Source organism: Rhamphochromis sp. 'chilingali' (genome assembly GCF_963969265.1).
Source record: "Rhamphochromis sp. 'chilingali' genome assembly, chromosome: 2".
NCBI classification, from domain to species: domain Eukaryota; kingdom Metazoa; phylum Chordata; class Actinopteri; order Cichliformes; family Cichlidae; genus Rhamphochromis; species Rhamphochromis sp. 'chilingali'.
Window position 1 is genome coordinate 1664711 of NC_137930.1, and position 18951 is coordinate 1683661.

The 18951-nt window shown below is 45.0% G+C and overlaps 1 long non-coding RNA gene across 1 annotated transcript; it reads left to right on the top strand.

Annotated features, from left to right (window-relative positions):
* Positions 1-12484: 12484 nt before the first annotated feature.
* On the top strand, positions 12485-13810 carry LOC308391664. The gene is made up of 3 exons (XR_013970683.1): positions 12485-12813; positions 13387-13490; positions 13679-13810. It is a non-coding gene; the product is annotated as an uncharacterized lncRNA (long non-coding RNA).
* Positions 13811-18951: the final 5141 nt, after the last annotated feature.

Consider the following 18951-nt stretch of genomic DNA (forward strand, 5'->3'; position numbering starts at 1 on the left):
TACACAAACATCCCCGGCGCATATCGGGCAGAGCCCCGCCCCCACCTCGGCTACTCAGACCACATCTCTGTTATGCTAATTCCAGCATACAGACCACTCGTCAGGCGATCAAAACCGGTTCTGAAGCAGGTGAAAACCTGGCCAGCAGGAGCCATCTCTGCTCTTCAGGACTGCTTCGAGAGCACTGACTGGAACATGTTTGGGGAGGCTGCAACTTCCGGCGACTTCACTGACTTGGAGGAGTACACGTCATCAGTGTCCAGCTACATCAACAAGTGCACCGATGACAGGTGCACTGTCTCCAAGATCATCATCTCACGACCCAACCAGAAACCGTGGATTACTGCGGAAGTGCGTGCACTTCTAAGGACCCGAGACTCTGCCTTCAAAGAGGGAGATAAGGTGGCGCTTAGAAGAGCGAGGGCTGAACTTTCTCGGGCCATCAGAGAGGCGAAGCTCGCACACGCCCAGAGAATCCACAACCACTTCAAGGACAGCGGCGACACACGGCGCATGTGGCAGGGCTTACAAGCCATCACTAACTACAGGACGACATCACCTGCCTGTGACAGTGACGGCTCCCTCCCAGATGCGCTGAACAACTTCTACGCTCGGTTCGACAGGCAGAACGACGTGGCGGCGAGGAAGACCACCCCTCCTCCGAACGACCAGTTCCTGTGTCTCACTACAGCTGAGGTGAGGAAAACTCTACGCAGAGTCAACCCACGTAAAGCTGCTGGACCAGACAACATCCCAGGCAGAGTGCTCAGAGAATGTGCTGATCAGCTGGCAAATGTTCTCACCGACATCTTCAACATCTCTCTGAGCGCTGCCGTCGTTCTCACGTGCCTCAAGGCCACCACCATCGTCCCCGTGCCCAAGAAGTCTTCTGTGTCCTGTCTCAATGACTACCGCCCTATCGCACTTACACCCACCATCATGAAGTGCTTCGAACGGCTCGTCATGAGACACATCAAGACCCTGCTGCCCCCCTCACTGGACCCACTGCAATTTGCATACTGCCATAACCGCTCAACGGACGACGCCATCTCCACTGCACTCCATCTTTCCATGACACACTTGGACAAGAAGGACTCACACGTTCAAATGCTGTACATAGATTTCAGCTCAGCATTCAACACGATCATCCCCAATCAACTGATCGGAAAGCTGAGCCTGTTGGGCCTGAACACCTCCCTCTGCAACTGGATCCTGGACTTTCTGACCGGAAGGCCTCAGTCAGTACGGATCGGGAACTGCACCTCCAGCACCACCACACTGAGCACTGGGGCCCCACAAGGCTGTGTGCTCGGTCCTCTGCTGTTCACACTGCTGACTCATGACTGTGTAGCAACACACAGTTCAAATCACATCATTAAGTTCGCTGATGACACGACCGTGGTGGGTCTCATTAGCAAGAACGACGAGTCAGCGTACAGAGAGGAAGTGCAGAGACTAACGGACTGGTGTAAGGACAACAACCTGTCTCTGAATGTTGACAAGACAAAAGAGATGGTTGTTGACTTTAGGAGGACACGAGGCGACCACTCACCGCTGAGCATCAACGGCTCCTCTGTGGAGATCGTCGACAGCACCAAATTCCTGGGCATCCACCTGGAAAAGGACCTCGGCTGGTCCCTCAACACCAGCTCCCTGCACAAGAAAGCCCAACAGCGTCTCTTCTTTCTGAGAAGACTGAGAAAGGCCCGGCTTCCACCACCGATCCTGACCACCTTCTATAGAGGAACTATTGAGAGCATCCTGAGCGGCTGCATCACTGTCTGGTTTGGGAACTGTGCCATATCAGACCGCAAGACCCTACAGCGGATAGTGGGAACAGCAGAGAAGATCATCGGGGTCTCTCTACCCTCTATTGAGGACATCTACACCACACGCTGCATTCGCAAAGCCACCAGCATTGTGGCTGATCGGACACACCCCTCTCACACACTCTTTACACTCCTGCCATCTGGAAAAAGGTACCGAAGCATTCGGGCACGCACATCCAGACTGTGCAACAGCTTTTTTCCACAAGCCATCCGTCTCCTCAGCAAAAAGGGACTGACTGATAAACACACACACACACACACACACTAACATTATCACTCAGCTTAACTCAAATACCTCAAAACATTGAGACTGGACTGACTAATCAACACAAGCGCAAACACACTGACCTACACCACCAAACCATCGCACACACCAACCTGTAAATGCTCTTTTGCACAATATTATTACTGGACTTTCTGCACTAACTTCTGCACTTCCTAATTTTTGCTGCTACACTAAGGAATGTTTACTGTTCCTCCACTACCTCAACTCATCATCACAAAACCTTATTATTATGTTACGTTGTGTTTTTCTATCATTCTGTCACTTTGCTGCTCTTGTTTGCACATTTGCACGTGCACTTTGTTGTCTGCTGTCTGATAACAAAAAAAAAAGGAGTTTCAAGATGGCGCCAGTGTGTGTGGCTCGCCGTCTGGCTCTTCCTCTGTTGTCGAAAACTAAGTATAAACTTAAAGGTGATCGTGCTTTTGCTGTAGCTGCTCCAAAGTTGTGGAATGATCTGCCCTTGCATGTTAGGCAGGCCTCTTCTCTCTCCGAATTTAAAAGTCTTCTTAAAACATATTTATTCGCTGAAGCCTTTGGCATTGATTAGAGGGGTTGACTCAATTTGTTTTAACATGTTTCAATTTATTGTATCTATTTATTTTATCGTATCTCATTTTAATTTTCTTTACGTATGCTATTAACATGTACAGCACTTTGTGAAACTCTGGTTTTATGTTAAAGTGCTTTAGAAATAAAGTTGGTATGGTATGGTATGGTAAAAAAGTCTTCCTTAGATAGTTAGATAGTTTTTTGTTAATTTATGTTGTAATTTATGTTAGGTCAGTCTGTCTTGTCTCTGCTAGCCAGCTAACTAGGCCTCTTAGTTAGCTAGTTTAGTGTTTTCTGTTAATTTATGTTGTAAATTTATGTTGCATGTAGCACCTTGGTTCCTGAAGGAACGTTGTTTCGCCTCACTGTGTACTGTTAAACTGTATATGGTTGAAGTGACAATAAAGCCAAGTTGACTTGACTTGACTTGAAAAAGGCTCCCACACAGTTTGTGCAGGAAACATGTTATTAATATAAAATGAATCACTACTGTTGTTAAAGCTGTAAAATGTTTTTCATGATTTATTCTAAAAACCTCATAAAAACAGCCTCGCTGAGGGTTTAAATAGTTTCAGGTCATTTTCCACCTCTGTGGACTGTGATGTAACGTCGTCCCACTGTTCCCTGTACCACCAGTTTGATGTGTATCTGTTTTTCAAACAGGTTATCACCAGTGTTGGTCAAGTTACTTGAAAAAAGTAATCAGTAACTAATTACTGATTACTTCCCCAAAAAAGTAATCCTGTTACTTTACTGATTACATATTTTCAAAAGTAATTAATTACTTAGTTACTTAGTTGCTTTTTAAAAACACGATTTACAACCTGAACAGGTGATAAATAGATCTTTCAGCCCAATTCTACTTTTTCTGCATAATCCATCATACAAAATGTAATCAAATGGAAAAGTCTCTTTTTAAAACTTGTTTTATTAGTTTTAATCTTTTAACTTTATGCATCAAGCAAGAATTTAATTATATGCAACATTCTCTGACTGGAAGAAATTAGTTTAACATTTAAACCTATTTTCTGCACATTCCAGCACATAAAATAAAATATTTTGTGTGTTTACACTCAGTCTTTCAAATAGATGCAAGTAAAACACAGCAGAAAATAAATAAAGTCAAAGACTCAGCTGTCCTGTTGCTCTATTTTCACCTGTAAAGCAGGAGTGGGGTAGGCGGAGGTTTACCCTGGTGCAGGTGTGCCGCGGTCAGTGGAAGAATCCGCGAGTTTCTCTGTGAGTTTCCCATTACGTCGTAGCTACTCGGTGCTTGTTGGAAGTTTAGGGGTTTTTTCGCTGTAAAAAGAAGTTTTCTTCCCACGCACAGCGGACACTAATGTTTGTGTCACTTTTTATGGAATCAAACTCAAAGTAAGGTCAGTACTTCCACGCTTTAAACGCTGCACGCTCATACTCTCTCTGCACTCGATATATGATCCACTGTTGATCTGCACACAGCTGTTGTCACGAACGTCGCACTCGCTTACGTCACTGTCGTGAGACACTCGCAGGAAAATCACGGTTTTAGTAACGCAGTAACGCAGCGTTCCTACAGGAAAGTAACGGTAATCTAATTACCATTTTTGCAATAGTAATCCCTTACTTTACTCGTTACTTGAAAAAAGTAATCCGATTACAGTAACGCGTTACTGCCCATCTCTGGTTATCACTCATGTGTATGCTCCCTGGGAACTTCATTAGCACGACTAGCTGGTACTGACGCCTTTACTGATTACACGTGTGTGCTAAGGAGGACACGTGTACATAATGGTGAGTTTTTGCTCCCAGCTTGTCCTCATTCCTGTGACAGACACAAATACATACTGCACTGAAAGTCTTCAGAGCTTATGGGCTCACTGTGGTTCTTATGAATAACAATGCCTGCTTTTACAAATTCTTCTCACGGGGCAGAGCAGCTTGCGTGTCAGCAAAATGCGAAATAGTCACAGACTCTCATTCGTTTGTTCGTGTTTCACTCTGTCGTACGTTGTAGTGGCGAGCTTAGCAGACAAAAAGAGACGCGTCTTCGTGACACAGGAATCGCTGAGTGTAGGATGGGTAGAGCGCTCCCTGAAACTTCATTTATGATTAATTCCCGGCATCTTTATGGTGGAGAGAGGACCTCAGCAACCACTCAGCTTCAGAAAACAGCAAGTCTCTAAACACGGTGAGCCAGCAAGGCCTAAATTAAACTGCCAACTCAAATCACATTCTTTGTGTGGATGTGACAACGTGCACGAGCGAGTGTGTTTCACACGCTTGCGTTCCTTTTGAGAGCAAATAGTGAGTGTGGCGTGAAGCGCTGTCATTGAAAAGATAAGAAAACGAGTCTGACTCACGCAGCTTGCAGTTATCAAAGGTTGGGGGAAATTGGGTATTGTTATCACATTTCCATATTCCTGTCTCCCAAATTGACTGCTGACAGACTTTCACATTTGAAAAGCATGAACATAACACCAGGTTGGAGGAATGCCACAGTCTGCCTTCAAGCTCAGCAGCGACAGCACATTTACAGCAAACCCAACATTAAATTTGAATCGTGCATATTTTTAATCTGGAGGAATGAAGAGCATGAATACAGGTGATAATAAATAGAGTGAGCACCTGCTCCGTTTGCTGGTCTGCAGCTTTCAGCTGTGTTTCAAGCATCAAAACACCAAAGTTTGTGACAGCACAATTAGAAAGAGAATAATAATAAATAATAATAACAGGTATGGCTCGTGTGGAGGGGGAAGCCTCTTCTCTCTGAAGAGAACTCGACAGCACGGCGTCGATTTCAAAAACTGCATCTGAACAAATCGCAAGAGCTGAAAAAGAAAAGGATCAATGCAACGGTGCCGGCGTCTCTCTTTAGCATCGCTGTACTGTATGATACTTCAAAGTTACCAACAGTACTTTGGACTTGTATTACACAAACCGTTCTTAACAAATCCTGCACTTTAAATCTGGTAACTATGTCAGCTGTAGTTTGGTTGTTGTAACAGCATCAGCACAGACGGAGGCTGAGCGTTGTTCTAAGGCCACGCCCGGATAGATTTGAAAACGGCGTCTGACAAAAGATCTGAAAACGCTGCGTGTCCACTAGACTTGTAGTCAAGAACACCTAAACCAAGACCAAGACAATACCAAGACCAGAGGGTATCGAGACCAAGACAGACCGAGTCAAGACCGAGACAAAAACGTCTTTAAGCTGCAGCCGGATGCTGCTTCGTTTACGGGTCTCGGGCATATTTATGTGTTCTTGCTTTCGCACAGCCCTCCTCACCGCTGTCCACTGTCTCTCTCACTGAGAGGACAGACGGATGCTCCACTTGACTGTCGCGTCCATCACCCTCTCTGTTTTTCACATAATGATATTATCCTATATCCCCCCATGTGATTGGCCACAATATGGCGGGATTGGAGCATAGCTGAGCCACTGTGTGAGAGCTGAGCAGCCAAAGGACATTAAGTGAGGAGCGGCTCTCGCTGATTCACTTCAAAGCACTCTGATGCTGATGCTTTTGAAATGACACATTATCGAACGTTACGTTGTGTGTCATGGATGCTGTTGACTCCAAATCTCCCGACCGCTATGTCGATCTGAGACAGCGAGACTGAGACAGCGAGACCGAGACAAGACCGAGACCACGTAAAAGTGGTCTCGAGACATCCAGCTCTAGCGTTCACACCATCGTTCTCACAGAGTTGTTCATCCACACTGAAACAGCTGAAAATGCTTACATTCCAGCACCGTCAGACGCATGCGTTTATTCTGATGTTTATTTACGTTTATTTACGTTTATTTACTTTACAGCTCTCAGAAACATCGCGGCAAGACGTCAAGGAAAAGCACCGAGATTTTTAAATGAGGTGGAGTTGTTGCTGCGAGTAACACAAAAGTACAAAGTTGCAAAAGCGAGTGAGAAATAAAGCATTTGAAGAAAAGCTCTCTGGAGCGTCTACAGACTGATATTAATCTTTAACAGGGCTGTCATCAGATCAAACAAAACAGCTGCTGTATAACACCCTCTGCTATCTTAGTCTTATTGGTCACATGACTGCATGCAGTGTTGGAGTAACAGAGTACATGCACCGCCGTTACGTATTTAAAATACAAAATTTAGAAACTGTATTCTGTTACAGTTACCGTTTTAAAGGGTGGTATCCAGAATACAGTTACTTTGTTGAAATTAGTGGATTAGACGGCGGTCTTTTCCTGTTTCATATGTTCGGCTATGCTCTCTCCATGCTGGTGGAAACCCAAACAAAACATGCACTAAGAGGCCCTAATGCCTGTGTCTCAGTCTCACATCTCATAATGACGTGAAGAAATATTTTTTTTAATTCTTTAATACGAAGGCAATAGGGCTTTAGAGCATGATGTCATGGGAGGGGGCGTGACCGCCGAGGCGCCATTTTAGCAGGCCAAACAAAGGGCTAAAAGAGCAAAAGCACAGGATGGCATCAGCAATGGTACACACTTGCTGTGTTGTCGGTTGTAATGTTAGATCACACGATCAGGAAGGGAATACGCTGGAAAATGGGCTCTCTTTGTATTCTTTCCCCACCTGGAAGCATCACGAGGGAGCTCGCGTATCGATGTTACCAAACGAAGGCGTCTAGCCTGGATAGCAGCTGTGAGACGAGCTCCAGTTCTCTACCAGCCACAGATATCTGTTGGTGCTCCAGACATTTTCATTCAGGTAAGATCTAAATAAGTTCATATCACTCTTTATAGCCTATTAGTTTTATTTTCTATGCGCTCTGAGGTCGTAGCAAATTAGAACAAACATCCTACTGAGTGATTTTGCAGAACTACCTTCTATTTATAAAGTTGCTAATTGTTTTTCATTATTGCAGCAAACCAGCCAATGAAATGGATGAAACAAACCCTGACTGGGTTCCAGCGCTACACAGGGGGCGCTACGAAATCCCTGCTTCAAACTGCACGCTACATGCCAATCAGATTACTTCTTCCATGTGAGGGTGAAGAGGGGACCCTCCTGGATAAGATGGTGAAGGTTTGCTGCGTTTTGGTGAAGATGTGCCCCAGTGTGGCAGTAAAACCAGGGAAATGCTCTTGTTAAATACTCTTAAAAGTCTTGTGCTCTTTATGTAGTGACAGGTTTTCAAAAGAGACAGTAATTTACAGAATGCTCGTAGTGGGTGATATTATTTAAATGCTGTCATGATTTTGTCATTTGTGCACTATAAACGACATGGATTCCACACTGTTACTGATGTGATGTTCTACAGAGTGGGTTTCATTAAAAACAAAAAGGCAAAAATGAGTTTGTTTCTTTATTCAACGTTTGAACAGTGGCACTCAGTCAGTACATATTCAGTAAATGCAAATTATTTACATGCCCCCTAAATTAAAACATTATGGGATATTCAGAACAGAACTATGCTTGGAGAAATATTTTCCCATTAGTTGATCCTCCACAGTAGCAGGTGGGGTTTTTCTGTTTTGAGGACGGCTCCTTTTACCTGTCACTACAGATGGTCTGTTTATGTTTTGATCGAGAGCCTTTTTTTGGGCAGCTGAAGAGGAGAAGTCTATCTTACGGCCAACCTCTGGCTGTATCTTGGTCACATTACCCAGCAAAACCCAGTATGCAGGTTCATCTGTAACAGTCCTTGTGCCACGATCAACACTGTTGCTTCTACTTTAAACAGAAGAGCAGTGACGTGGCTGCAGGTCTCCGCGACTCCGGCCATACAGGTGCAGTGGGCGGCTTCAACCTTCCCTGTGATGCTCACAGTGACCCATGGCTGCAATGCTGGTTCATTCAGTCTTTGAGAGTGCAGCACCTGAAACACACACAGACAAAGTTCATTTAAAGACAAGAACTATGAGCCAAGGCCGACACAAATGTGTTTTATCTACTTTCAAATCAATTTATCACAAATGTAACAATGAACGTTAGTTTGCACATTTTTAATAATTTTTCCTTTTTTTATGTATCCATCTATACAATGCTGCATGGCGTAAATCTGCCTGTTTGTGTTTTTAAATCTGCCAGCGAAAAATGAACCTAATGAAACACATACACGCAATGACATAACACACCAACTTAACACAGACTGGGGGACACAGAACATAGGAACATGAACCATGAAACAGAAGAGTATAAACACCCAAGGTAACCAAAACCACAGAATACTAATAAACTAAACAAACACGGAGTCGCAGACTCCGGATCATGACAGGACCCCCCCCCTCAAAGGCTGGCTCCAGACAGCCCAACAAGAAAAACAGCCAGAAAAAACAGAAAACAACCCGACCAGGGCGGGCGGCGGGGGTCCAGGACGGAGGGCTCGAGGCAAAACAAAAAAGGAGCACCAGAAGGCCAAAAGACAAAAAGAAAAACAAAACACGAGACCCAACCCAAGAAAACCAATGAAACGAAACACACCACAGCCCAAGAAAAATGGAGTCCAAAACAGAAAGGTCCAGGGGGCCAGCCAGGGGGCCGACAGCACAGGAGTCCAAGACAAAAGAGTTCAGGGGGCCGACCATGCGGACGGCAACGGCGTGGATACAGTTCGGGAGGCCGGCCGCGCGGACGGCAACGGCGTGGATACAGTTCGGGAGGCCACGGCGGCGGCAACGGCAACGGCGGCGACGTGGATACAGTTCGGGAGGCCGGCCGTGCGGATGGCAATGGCAGCGACGACAGCTCTGGTTCGGGGGCCGGCCGTGCGGAAGGCAACGGCGGCCACTCAGGCGATGGCGGTCCGGGGGCCGGCCGTGCGGAAGGCAACGGCGGCCACTCAGGCGATGGCGGTCCGGGGGCCGGCCGCGCGGAAGGCAGCGGCGGCCACTCAGGCGAAGAGACCGGACCAGGCGGGGAGGCAGGCGATGACGGGGCCGGACCAGGCGGGGCTGCAGAGGCTGGGGCCGGACCAGGCGAAGCACAGGCCGGGGCCGGACCAGGCGAAGACAAAGACTCGGATGAAGCCGGACCAGACGAGGACAAAGACTCGGATGAAGCCGTACCAGACGAGACTGAAGATGAGGCCGCAGCAGGTGATGAGGCCGCAGCAGGTGATGAGGCCGCAGCTGGTGATGAGGCCGCAGCTGGTGATGAGGCCGCAGCTGGTGATGAGGCCGCAGCTGGTGATGAGGCCGCAGCTGGTGATGAGGCCGCAGCAGGCGAGGATGATGAGGCTGCTGGCTGGACGGGCTCCTCGGGCCCTCCAGCTGACGAGGCAGGAGGCTGGACGGGCTCCTCGGGCCCTCCAGCTGACGAGGCAGGAGGCTGGACGGGCTCCTCGGGCCCTCCTGTTCTCCTGTTTCAGCTGGAGGGCCCGAGGAGCCCGTCCAGCTGAAACAGGAGACAAAGGCCGGAGCGGTCCCTTGGACCCTCCAGCGGAAACAGGAAACAAAGGCCGGCGCGGTCCGTCGGACCCTCCAGCGGAGACACGAGATGAAGGCTGGACGGGCCCCTTGGACCCTCCAGCAGAAGCCATCACAAAGCCAGCAGGCATGGAGTCCTCTGGCAGACACGAAGACAATGGGTGCTGTACTGAGCACTGGCCCTGCTCAGACAGCACTGACACGGAGTTGTTCTCTGAGGGCTGCTCAATCTTCAGGGGTCCAGAATCAGCTGGGGACCGAGACCTAGCCTCTGGGGAAGCCCTGGAGTGCAGAACGGTGCCTGAAGCAGCTAAAGCGCGAGAAACTCCCTGACTGGACCTTAAATTTTCTCCCTGCATGGAGTGAATGAGTGGAACCGGTAATGCTGGAGCCAGAGCTACGGGTAGCGGGGGCACTGGAGCTACTGGGGCCTGCGCTACAGGCGGCACTGGAGCTACTGGGGCCTGCGCTACAGGCGGCACTGGAGACTGAACTGAAGGAGGCACTGGAGACTGAACTGAAGGAGGCACTGGAGACTGAACTGAAGGTGGCACTGGAGACTGAACTGAAGGTGGCACTGGAGACTGAACTGAGAGGAGCACTGGCTGCGGGGGAGCTAACTGAGCTGAGAATGGCTGCGGGGGAGCTAACTGAGCTGAGAATGGCTGCGGGGGAGCTAACTGAGCTGAGAATGGCTGCGGGGGAGCTAACTGAGCTGCCGGTAGCTGCACAGGTGATAAGCAGCTCGCGTTGACATCCGCCACACAAAACACAGCCCCTGAATGAACAGTCAAAAAGTCTGGAAAAGACACAGAGTCCTCACTCACCACAGCCGGGGAATTAGAAGTCCGAACATCCGGCTGTGGGGTGGCGCGCCGGCGGCGCGATCTGTGTTTCCTCCCCGCAGACAGCTCCGACGGGCCGGGCAAGATCACATCCGGCGAGTCGGGCAGCGAGGCAGGAGCGGCTGAGAGAAGGTGGGGTGTGTGCCGGAGAAAAGCCTGCACGGTCGGAGGAAGCGAAGTTAGAAGCCATGGCAGGCCGGAAAAGAGCCGTTGTAGCCGACTTTCCACGGCGCGGCGAAGCTCCTCTGGAGGGTCCTCAAGCCACAGCCCAAGGAGAATCTCCACGTTATATGTAACGTCGTCCCGGAGCTCCTCGGACGGATTTACTGCCGCTGGGTCCATGGGGGCTGGTTCGTACTGTCACGGATTGCCGGGGCAAGCCGTGTGGAATTGTAGAAAGGGACCAAAAGGCGGCAGCTCTGGTGCAGGTGAGTGTTTATTCACAGAGGTGGGTAAGTACAAACAACGGTGGCGACAAAACATGAAACTGGAAACCTAAACTGGGTAAACTAATAAGACAAACCAGAAACGAGGATGCAGGGAGGTCCGGAGAAATACATACGGGAAGACGCAGGGAGACCGAGGGGAAACAACACAGACGAACCAGCAATTACTATGACAGAAGACACAACTTAAATACACTCAGAGAACACAGGGAGATTACATACAGGTGGGAACACAGCTGGGAGTGATCACGTGACGAGAGTAGGGAGACAAACTGAAACACTCACATAAGACGCAGACCTTCACAATAAAACAGGAAACACATACACGCAATGACATAACACACCAACTTAACACAGACTGGGGGACACAGAACATAGGAACATGAACCATGAAACAGAAGAGTACAAACACCCAAGGTAACCAAAACCACAGAATACTAATAAACTAAACAAACACGGAGTCGCAGACTCCGGATCATGACACCTAAAGTATGTAATGCAAGGATGTCATCACTGTCAGGATGGAGAAAACGTAAAGCGCTTTATAAATGCAATCCATTATAAAGTTTGACTTTTATGAATCAGTTAATATGATAAGGAGATTCTGCAGGTCATTAATCGATGTATAAAACCAAAATAAAATGTGTTTTTAGTGACACAGCACAAACACGGAAGCAAGATGTGTAATTAGGATTATTTATAATAAATATGAATTCATTAGTGCAATTTCTTTAACCATAGAGAATAACTAAATGCGTCAGGACAATGTCACATCAGTGCACTGAACTCACTATGTTTTCCCTCTAACAGCCTCCACATGTTCTCACTGTAATTTCCCCTCATGTATGAATTCATGCTGCACTAATCTGAATGTTCAGGGGGAATCAAACGCATGTTACTCGCAGCAATCTTCCTTCCAACACAGTGTGTTTGTTTTGATTCGTGGCCTGCTAAAAGGGGGCCACACGTATAGTTTTCTATATGAGATCGCTGCAAAAAGTGCAGCCTTACCTAATGTCCACCTACTGTTACTCATTTATATTAAGATTTAAACATCTAGCTGGTGTTGGTATGGAGAGTAACCTTCAGTAATAGTAATAAATCACAGCAATAGTTCATTCATGTAGTTGTAAAAAGCATGATAATATATTAAGTAATCCAAAGTACACTCTAAGAAATGACACACTGATGTTGGTAGCATTATGTAAATGTTTTATGTTAAAACTAATGCCACCAATTGATTTTTAACTTTAAACACAAGTATGTTGTTTTGAATTTAATTAACAACATAAGATTTCAATACAACAAAATGCAGTAAATTAAATCCAACGTAAAAAGTTCATTTAAAATGAAGAGCACTTTAATTTAAAGAGGATTGTCCTAATAGGCTCTCCATACTTCTAAGTTTGCACATGTGCAGTGTGGAAGTTTGATCATCCGCCATTTTCAACTGAGACTTGCATATGCTTAGTATCCTGGATAGAATCCATCGCCATCTGAGGATTATTTGGTAAGTACAACAATTTAAGGATGACAAATTTGATTAATGTATACTAACTGATAAACATCTGACACTTTCGGGAATACTTTTGCATTTTTTTTAAACAAATGATGCCTGGTAAATTTTTTAACACTCTAGTTTGTATACCTCTCTCACGTGTTAGAAGTATGAAGACATTTAACAAATATTGTTGAACCTGCTTCGGTGTAATTTTCCAAAATCTTTTGCGATTCCTGTTAAGGTGAGACTTGCCTACTAAGACCGACAGTTTTAAAATTACTCCCAACATCTACCGCACCTGCTCCCTGACATCAGTAATGACCACCGGGAGCGCCAGCGATCCTGTAGTTTGAAGAATGAAATGAATGTATAGTGTATTTTAGAAATGTGCCTCAATTAACTTGCTACATTGTTTGAAAGAATTCGACTCCATGTTGATTTCTGGTTTAGTGTCAAACGCAGGGATTTAAGCGATTAACATTTTGATTTGTAAAGTATAAGACATGCGTTCATCTGTTGTCATTGAAGTGCAGAATAATGTGTAATACTGTTATATATAATCCATTTAACTCCTTGTATCAGTTTCCATTGGCTATCATCGCTACCGAAGACAGGAAATCATCAAAGACATGCCATTCATTGCAGAGGTCAAAAACAGATGGCCTGCCCTGTTTTCAGAGACTGAGGTAATTCTTACTAACTTTGTTATTGGAAGTCATTTTCATAAGAACTTGTATTTGAAGAACAAAGTACTGTAAATTGTTAATTTTAAAAGATACAAAATGTTTGACTGAAAGTTGTAACATTCTTGCATGTGGCCTCTAATCAAATTAATAGAGAATACTCTCTAGTTGTAATTTTTAATATGTTTCAGGTTGTTGCGGAGTTCGCCCGCATCACCATGGTCCCTTTGTTGTCGACTTTCATGGCCAAGCTGGACCACTACGCTGACCACCTTAGAGTGTTCAAAAAGAAGGGGGGAACAGCTAAACGCAATATCAACTTAATCATGAACCTCACTGCACGTCACTGATGTGAGTTATGAAACATTGCTTAATCACTTATCTGGATTATGTGTTAATATTTTTGACTTTGTTTTGTAAAGAGGTTGGAAGGAACCAAAATAGGAAACTTCCCTCATATTGAGTTCTTATCTCCACCAGAATCCCAGCATTGATGTTCGACGGGAATGCATTCTGAAAGCTGTCTGTCTCTACTTAAATGAAAAGCCAGATGACCTGTTCAAGGAATTCTTGGTAAGTTAAAAAAGGAAAATGATCAGCTATTTTCCTTTTTTTAATTTGGGATTGGAAATGGAAGGTGGACTTACTTGTCCATATGTATATGTATGCAATTAACTTATCTTTTTCTTTTATTTTTATTTATGTGGATCTTGGAGCAAGCAGAGAAACAGAGAAGCTGACTTTGGGAGTCTATGTTGTTCAGACATGAAGGAGCAAACTCTGCAGATACACCTGAGGACATTGGTGTCATCGTAGAAGGATGCACTGTGCTGCAAGCTCTTAGTGATGTGGCAAAGGGTTGTGCCCTCCTGCTTGGACTAATCTATAGTCTAAATCTGAGCTACCCAAAGCACCTGAAATACACATTTGAATTTCTTCAGAAGGTGCTGATGGAGTTGGATGGGAACAACCTATCCATGAAGGTGCAGGTTCTGAAAAACAAACTGCTTGAGTGAAACAGCCTGCACTGAACTATAGAGGACACTGAACTTTAAGGTTCTCGAACCCTTCTCCTTGGACTTCATAAACTGTTCAGTTTGAATTGCCACAAGAACTTCTGCAAGGCCTTTCACTTTTCTGCGTTCTTTGTTCTTGAACCTTTACCAACATCCAACTACACTGAAAAAGACTGCTCCTAACTTTGGACTTCAGTTTAAGTTTTGAAGCAAAGGTTATTTTTGTAAATATGGACAAAAATGACACTAAAGTAATTTCTACCTGCTGTTTGCAGGGCTGTATTGTGGGCTTTTCATTGTAGCCCAATCAAGTTTACATTAAGTCATGTTAATGTTAAAAATGTTGGAATCACAACACTTTCCAGTTTTAATCATTTCAGTTTAACATGACATTCTTTATCTTGTCTTCCTGCACTTAAAATGGACTTGAATATATGTAAAGATTGTTTAAGAAAAAAGATCTAGAAGCATTTGAATTGCTCAAAGTGTGCTTCAACAAGTTTTACACAAAGTGTTATTAAAGTTAGGTTAACTGAATAAACTGGTGTTCAATTTTTTTAATTTACAAACTTAAATAGAATAAGTTGCAATTCTGTTAAAGTGATTTAATCCTATAGTTTCAGTAGAGCGTGTTTTGGGTGAGTAGATTTATCAGATTTACTTAAAATTTGTTGTTCAAATTAAATATATCATACATTTTATATTTCACTAACCCAGTTGTGTGGAACCGGTTGACATAACTGGGTGGAGTAAATACAACATGTTATTTCTTAAAGTAAGTAGAGCTTGTTTTGGTTGAGTAGGTTTTATTTAGTCTTCTCAATTTAAATCAACAAGGTTAGTTAGATCAACATTATGATATTCAGCTAATACAACATGATTCTTTTGATTTGCATTTAATTATCCAAATGTTATCAGATGTACTTAAAATTTCTTGTTCAAATTAAATATATCATACATTTTATATTTCACTAACCCAGTTGTGTGGAACCGGTTGACATAACTGGGTGGAGTAAATACAACATTTTATTTCTTAGAGTGTATTCAGAATACGTTACTCTCATTGAGTAATGTAACAGAACATGTTACAAAACACATTTTGGGGCATGTAATCTGTAATCTGTAGTGGAATACATTTTAAAAGTAACCTTCCTTCCTCTGACTGCATCACATGAATAAAAAGTATAATCATTTTCGAAAAAGCTCCGGGTTCGCTGTCCACACTGCGATGCGAAAACAGAGCGTTTTCAAATGTATCCAGTTTGGAGAGCGTTTTCAAAACGCAGCGTTTTCCTTGACGGAACGCCAAAACGGAGAGAAAAAGATGTGTTTTCAAACAAAAACGAATTAGTGCGGACGTAACCTCAGTTAAGGAGTCCCTGATGTGCAAATGGCATCATCTGACAGGACACCGGACTGACACACACACACACACACTCTCATAAACAACCCAGTGTCATTGTTTTGTTCTGTTTTTCGCACACTTGCACTTGTGCTGTGTTGATTCTCTTTCACATGTAGCACCATGGTCTACGTTGTCTCGCTTCACTGTGTGCTGGACCCCTGCACATGGTTGGAATGACAATAAAAGCCACTTGACTTGAAAGAAGAGGCTGAAAGTGGATCAGACATGAGCCAAGGGACCATCTGAGATGATCCACAACACCAGGTTAGTCTCTATGTGACTAACCTGGTGTTGTGGGGAGAGCCTCAAGCATCCTGGGTCCTGGACACCGTGAACCCACAGATGGAAAAATCGACTGCTTCTTATAAAACACTCTTTCTATCTAACATGTGTTTGAGGCTACTCTGACATGCAGGCCGGCACAGCCAGGGATTGAACCATCAACCTCTGCATTAGTAACTGAGCCTGTAGCCTGTAGCAAAAGCTCCTGAGCTCTAGCTTTTGTCTGTAGCTCCACTGTAAGTCTTTAAAAGCTGGGCTAAAAGAACAGTGCTGATCCAGAGAGGATACACTCACATGAAGCAGTGTGAGAGGTTAGTGTATGTTTCCTGAGTGGGAGCTGCTCTAGGGAGAACAGTTGGGTATTTGTTGCTTTATGCTGGGCACATTATGTATCTTTGGTTGTATTGTATGTTTGCCGTTGTGAGCGTGAAATTCGAGTTTGCTCGTGTAAAACATGAAATTCAAATGAAGGTATTTGTATGTAAGCGAGCGTGTGGGGAATGTTCCTGAAGCCTGTTTGGAAATGTTGTTCTCTGCAGATTTTCCTCTGGAGGTTTGGTTTTGGAAATGGGATGAATGCTAAGCTGGAGCAGGGAATAGTCATTAGCAGAGATTAGCAGGTGTTTGGAGAGTTGCAGCTTTCTTCCAACGAAGGGTTTCAAAACAGGATTTTCATCTGTGGTGCATATTGTATAATAATGTTTATATATCGCAGCAATGCAGTAATGTTCTGGGATGTTTCGAGCTGGCACAGATATAAAGGACTCTGGGGCTTCCTGCTGTTTAATCTGTGGAGAAAGCATTACAGGAGGAGAGCCTCCACATCCCAGCGACCCAAGTGGCCCAATCGGCATCTTCAGAAACTCAGCAGGGGAGCGAGGAGAAGGGAGGAGGCGTCCACGGAGAATGACCTGTTTATAGGCTTGGCAGTGATTAGATGGAAGCAAACAGGTCACTTCCTGTCAGAGAAGATGCGGGAACCACTGAATTCCTTTGATTGTTCATACAAGCTGACGAGTCCACTCCACATCACGTTTGTGTGTCACACCTTACTGTAACATCACACATGATAAGCGCCTGGAGGCAGCTGTTGTTGTGATTCGGCTCTACATGAATAAAGCTGAATAAGCATCATGCTGCCGACTCCACCCTCTGCAGTCCGTCCATGGATTACACGAGTGTTGATTCTCTCACTCTTTAGCTTTGACAGCTGCTTCAGAGGTCGTGGTTGCACGTCTCTTTTCTAGTTTCCTGTCTAGCGTTGTGTCAGCTGTGTCTCCAGGTCAAGTCCACGTCTTGTGTTTTACTTTGACAGTCTTGCACCCTTAATGTTTTCAGTTTTGCTCCCCTCCTTACTCCCTGATGTGTTTAAGACCTGTGTTCTCCTCTGACCGTTGTCACGTCGTAGCTCCTCGTGTGTTGTGCTTCGTCCACACCTTGTTTTTTTCAGCTGTGGTTTCCAGTTACCTAGTTTGCTAGTTAGTTCTTAGGTTCCAGTTTCTAGTTTCAGTTTGTTTTTGCGACTTTATTTTATAATTACTTTCACAGCACATAAAGCTGCCTCTTTAAGTTCATTCCTCTGCGTTTGCCTCCTGCCTGCCACACAGCAGGGGTTGGCTGTAGCTCAGGTGGTAGAGCAGGTCGCCTACTAACTGGAAGTTTACTGGTTCCATCCCAGTCTGCATTGCCAAGTATCCTTGAGCAAGATACTAACCCATGTTGCTCTCCATCTATCTTAGTGTGAATGCTAGACAGGAAGCACTAGATTAGTAAGAGTCCAGTGAGCGACAGAACGGCGGCGCGATACCTGACTCATCATTTTCTGTCTTTTAATGCTCATGTTTTGGTTTTTATTTCTCAGGAACTACAAACGAGAACAAAATTCATTTCACGCCTCTGACGTCACCTTTTATGTTTGCGTGTTGTTCTCAGCTTTTTGACACTTTGGTTTCATCTTCTTCCTCTATTTATTTTTCCTGCCTTTTGTAATTCTCTGCCACACCTTTGTGTGTCTCACCTGAGCAGATTATTTATACTGCATCAACTAACAGTCGCCTCACAGTGCTTTATATTTGACACAGAGAAAACCCAACAATCGTGTGACCCTCTACAAGCAAGCACTTGGTGACAGTGGGAAGGAAAAACTCCCTTTCAACAGGAAGAAACCTCCGGCAGAACCAGAAAGGGGCCACGAACGTTTAGTGGGGCCGCGAACGTTTAGTGCAGGGGTCAGCAACTGATGGCAGGATCCTGGCTGGACTGGCCATTGGGCACACCGGGCATGATGGTGATTTTTCGTTTTCATGGGCCGGTGTTTTTTTGGGGGGTAACAGTATAAACAATGAAAGGTGGTGAACTGGCCAGCTGCTGGCAGATGTGTAAAAATAAGTCAGTTGTTTGGTGGTGGCTATGGCGGAGCTTCCACTGAGGCCAGCAGGTGGATGAGGGAAGGGGAGGCAGGAGGAGAGCCCCGAGGCGGTCCGAGTGTCAGGTGAACTGAACTTCAGGTAAGAAGTTATGACCTGCAGTCTATCTGGGTCAGATACAGTGGGGCAAAAAAGTATTTAGTCAGCCACCGATTGTGCAAGTTCCCCCACTTAAAATGATGACAGAGGTCAGTAATTTGCACCAGATGTACACTTCAACTGTGAGAGACAGAATGTGAAAAAAAAATCCATGAATCCACATGGTAGGATTTGTAAAGAATTTATTTGTAAATCAGGGTGGAAAATAAGTATTTGGTCACCTCAAACAAATGGTA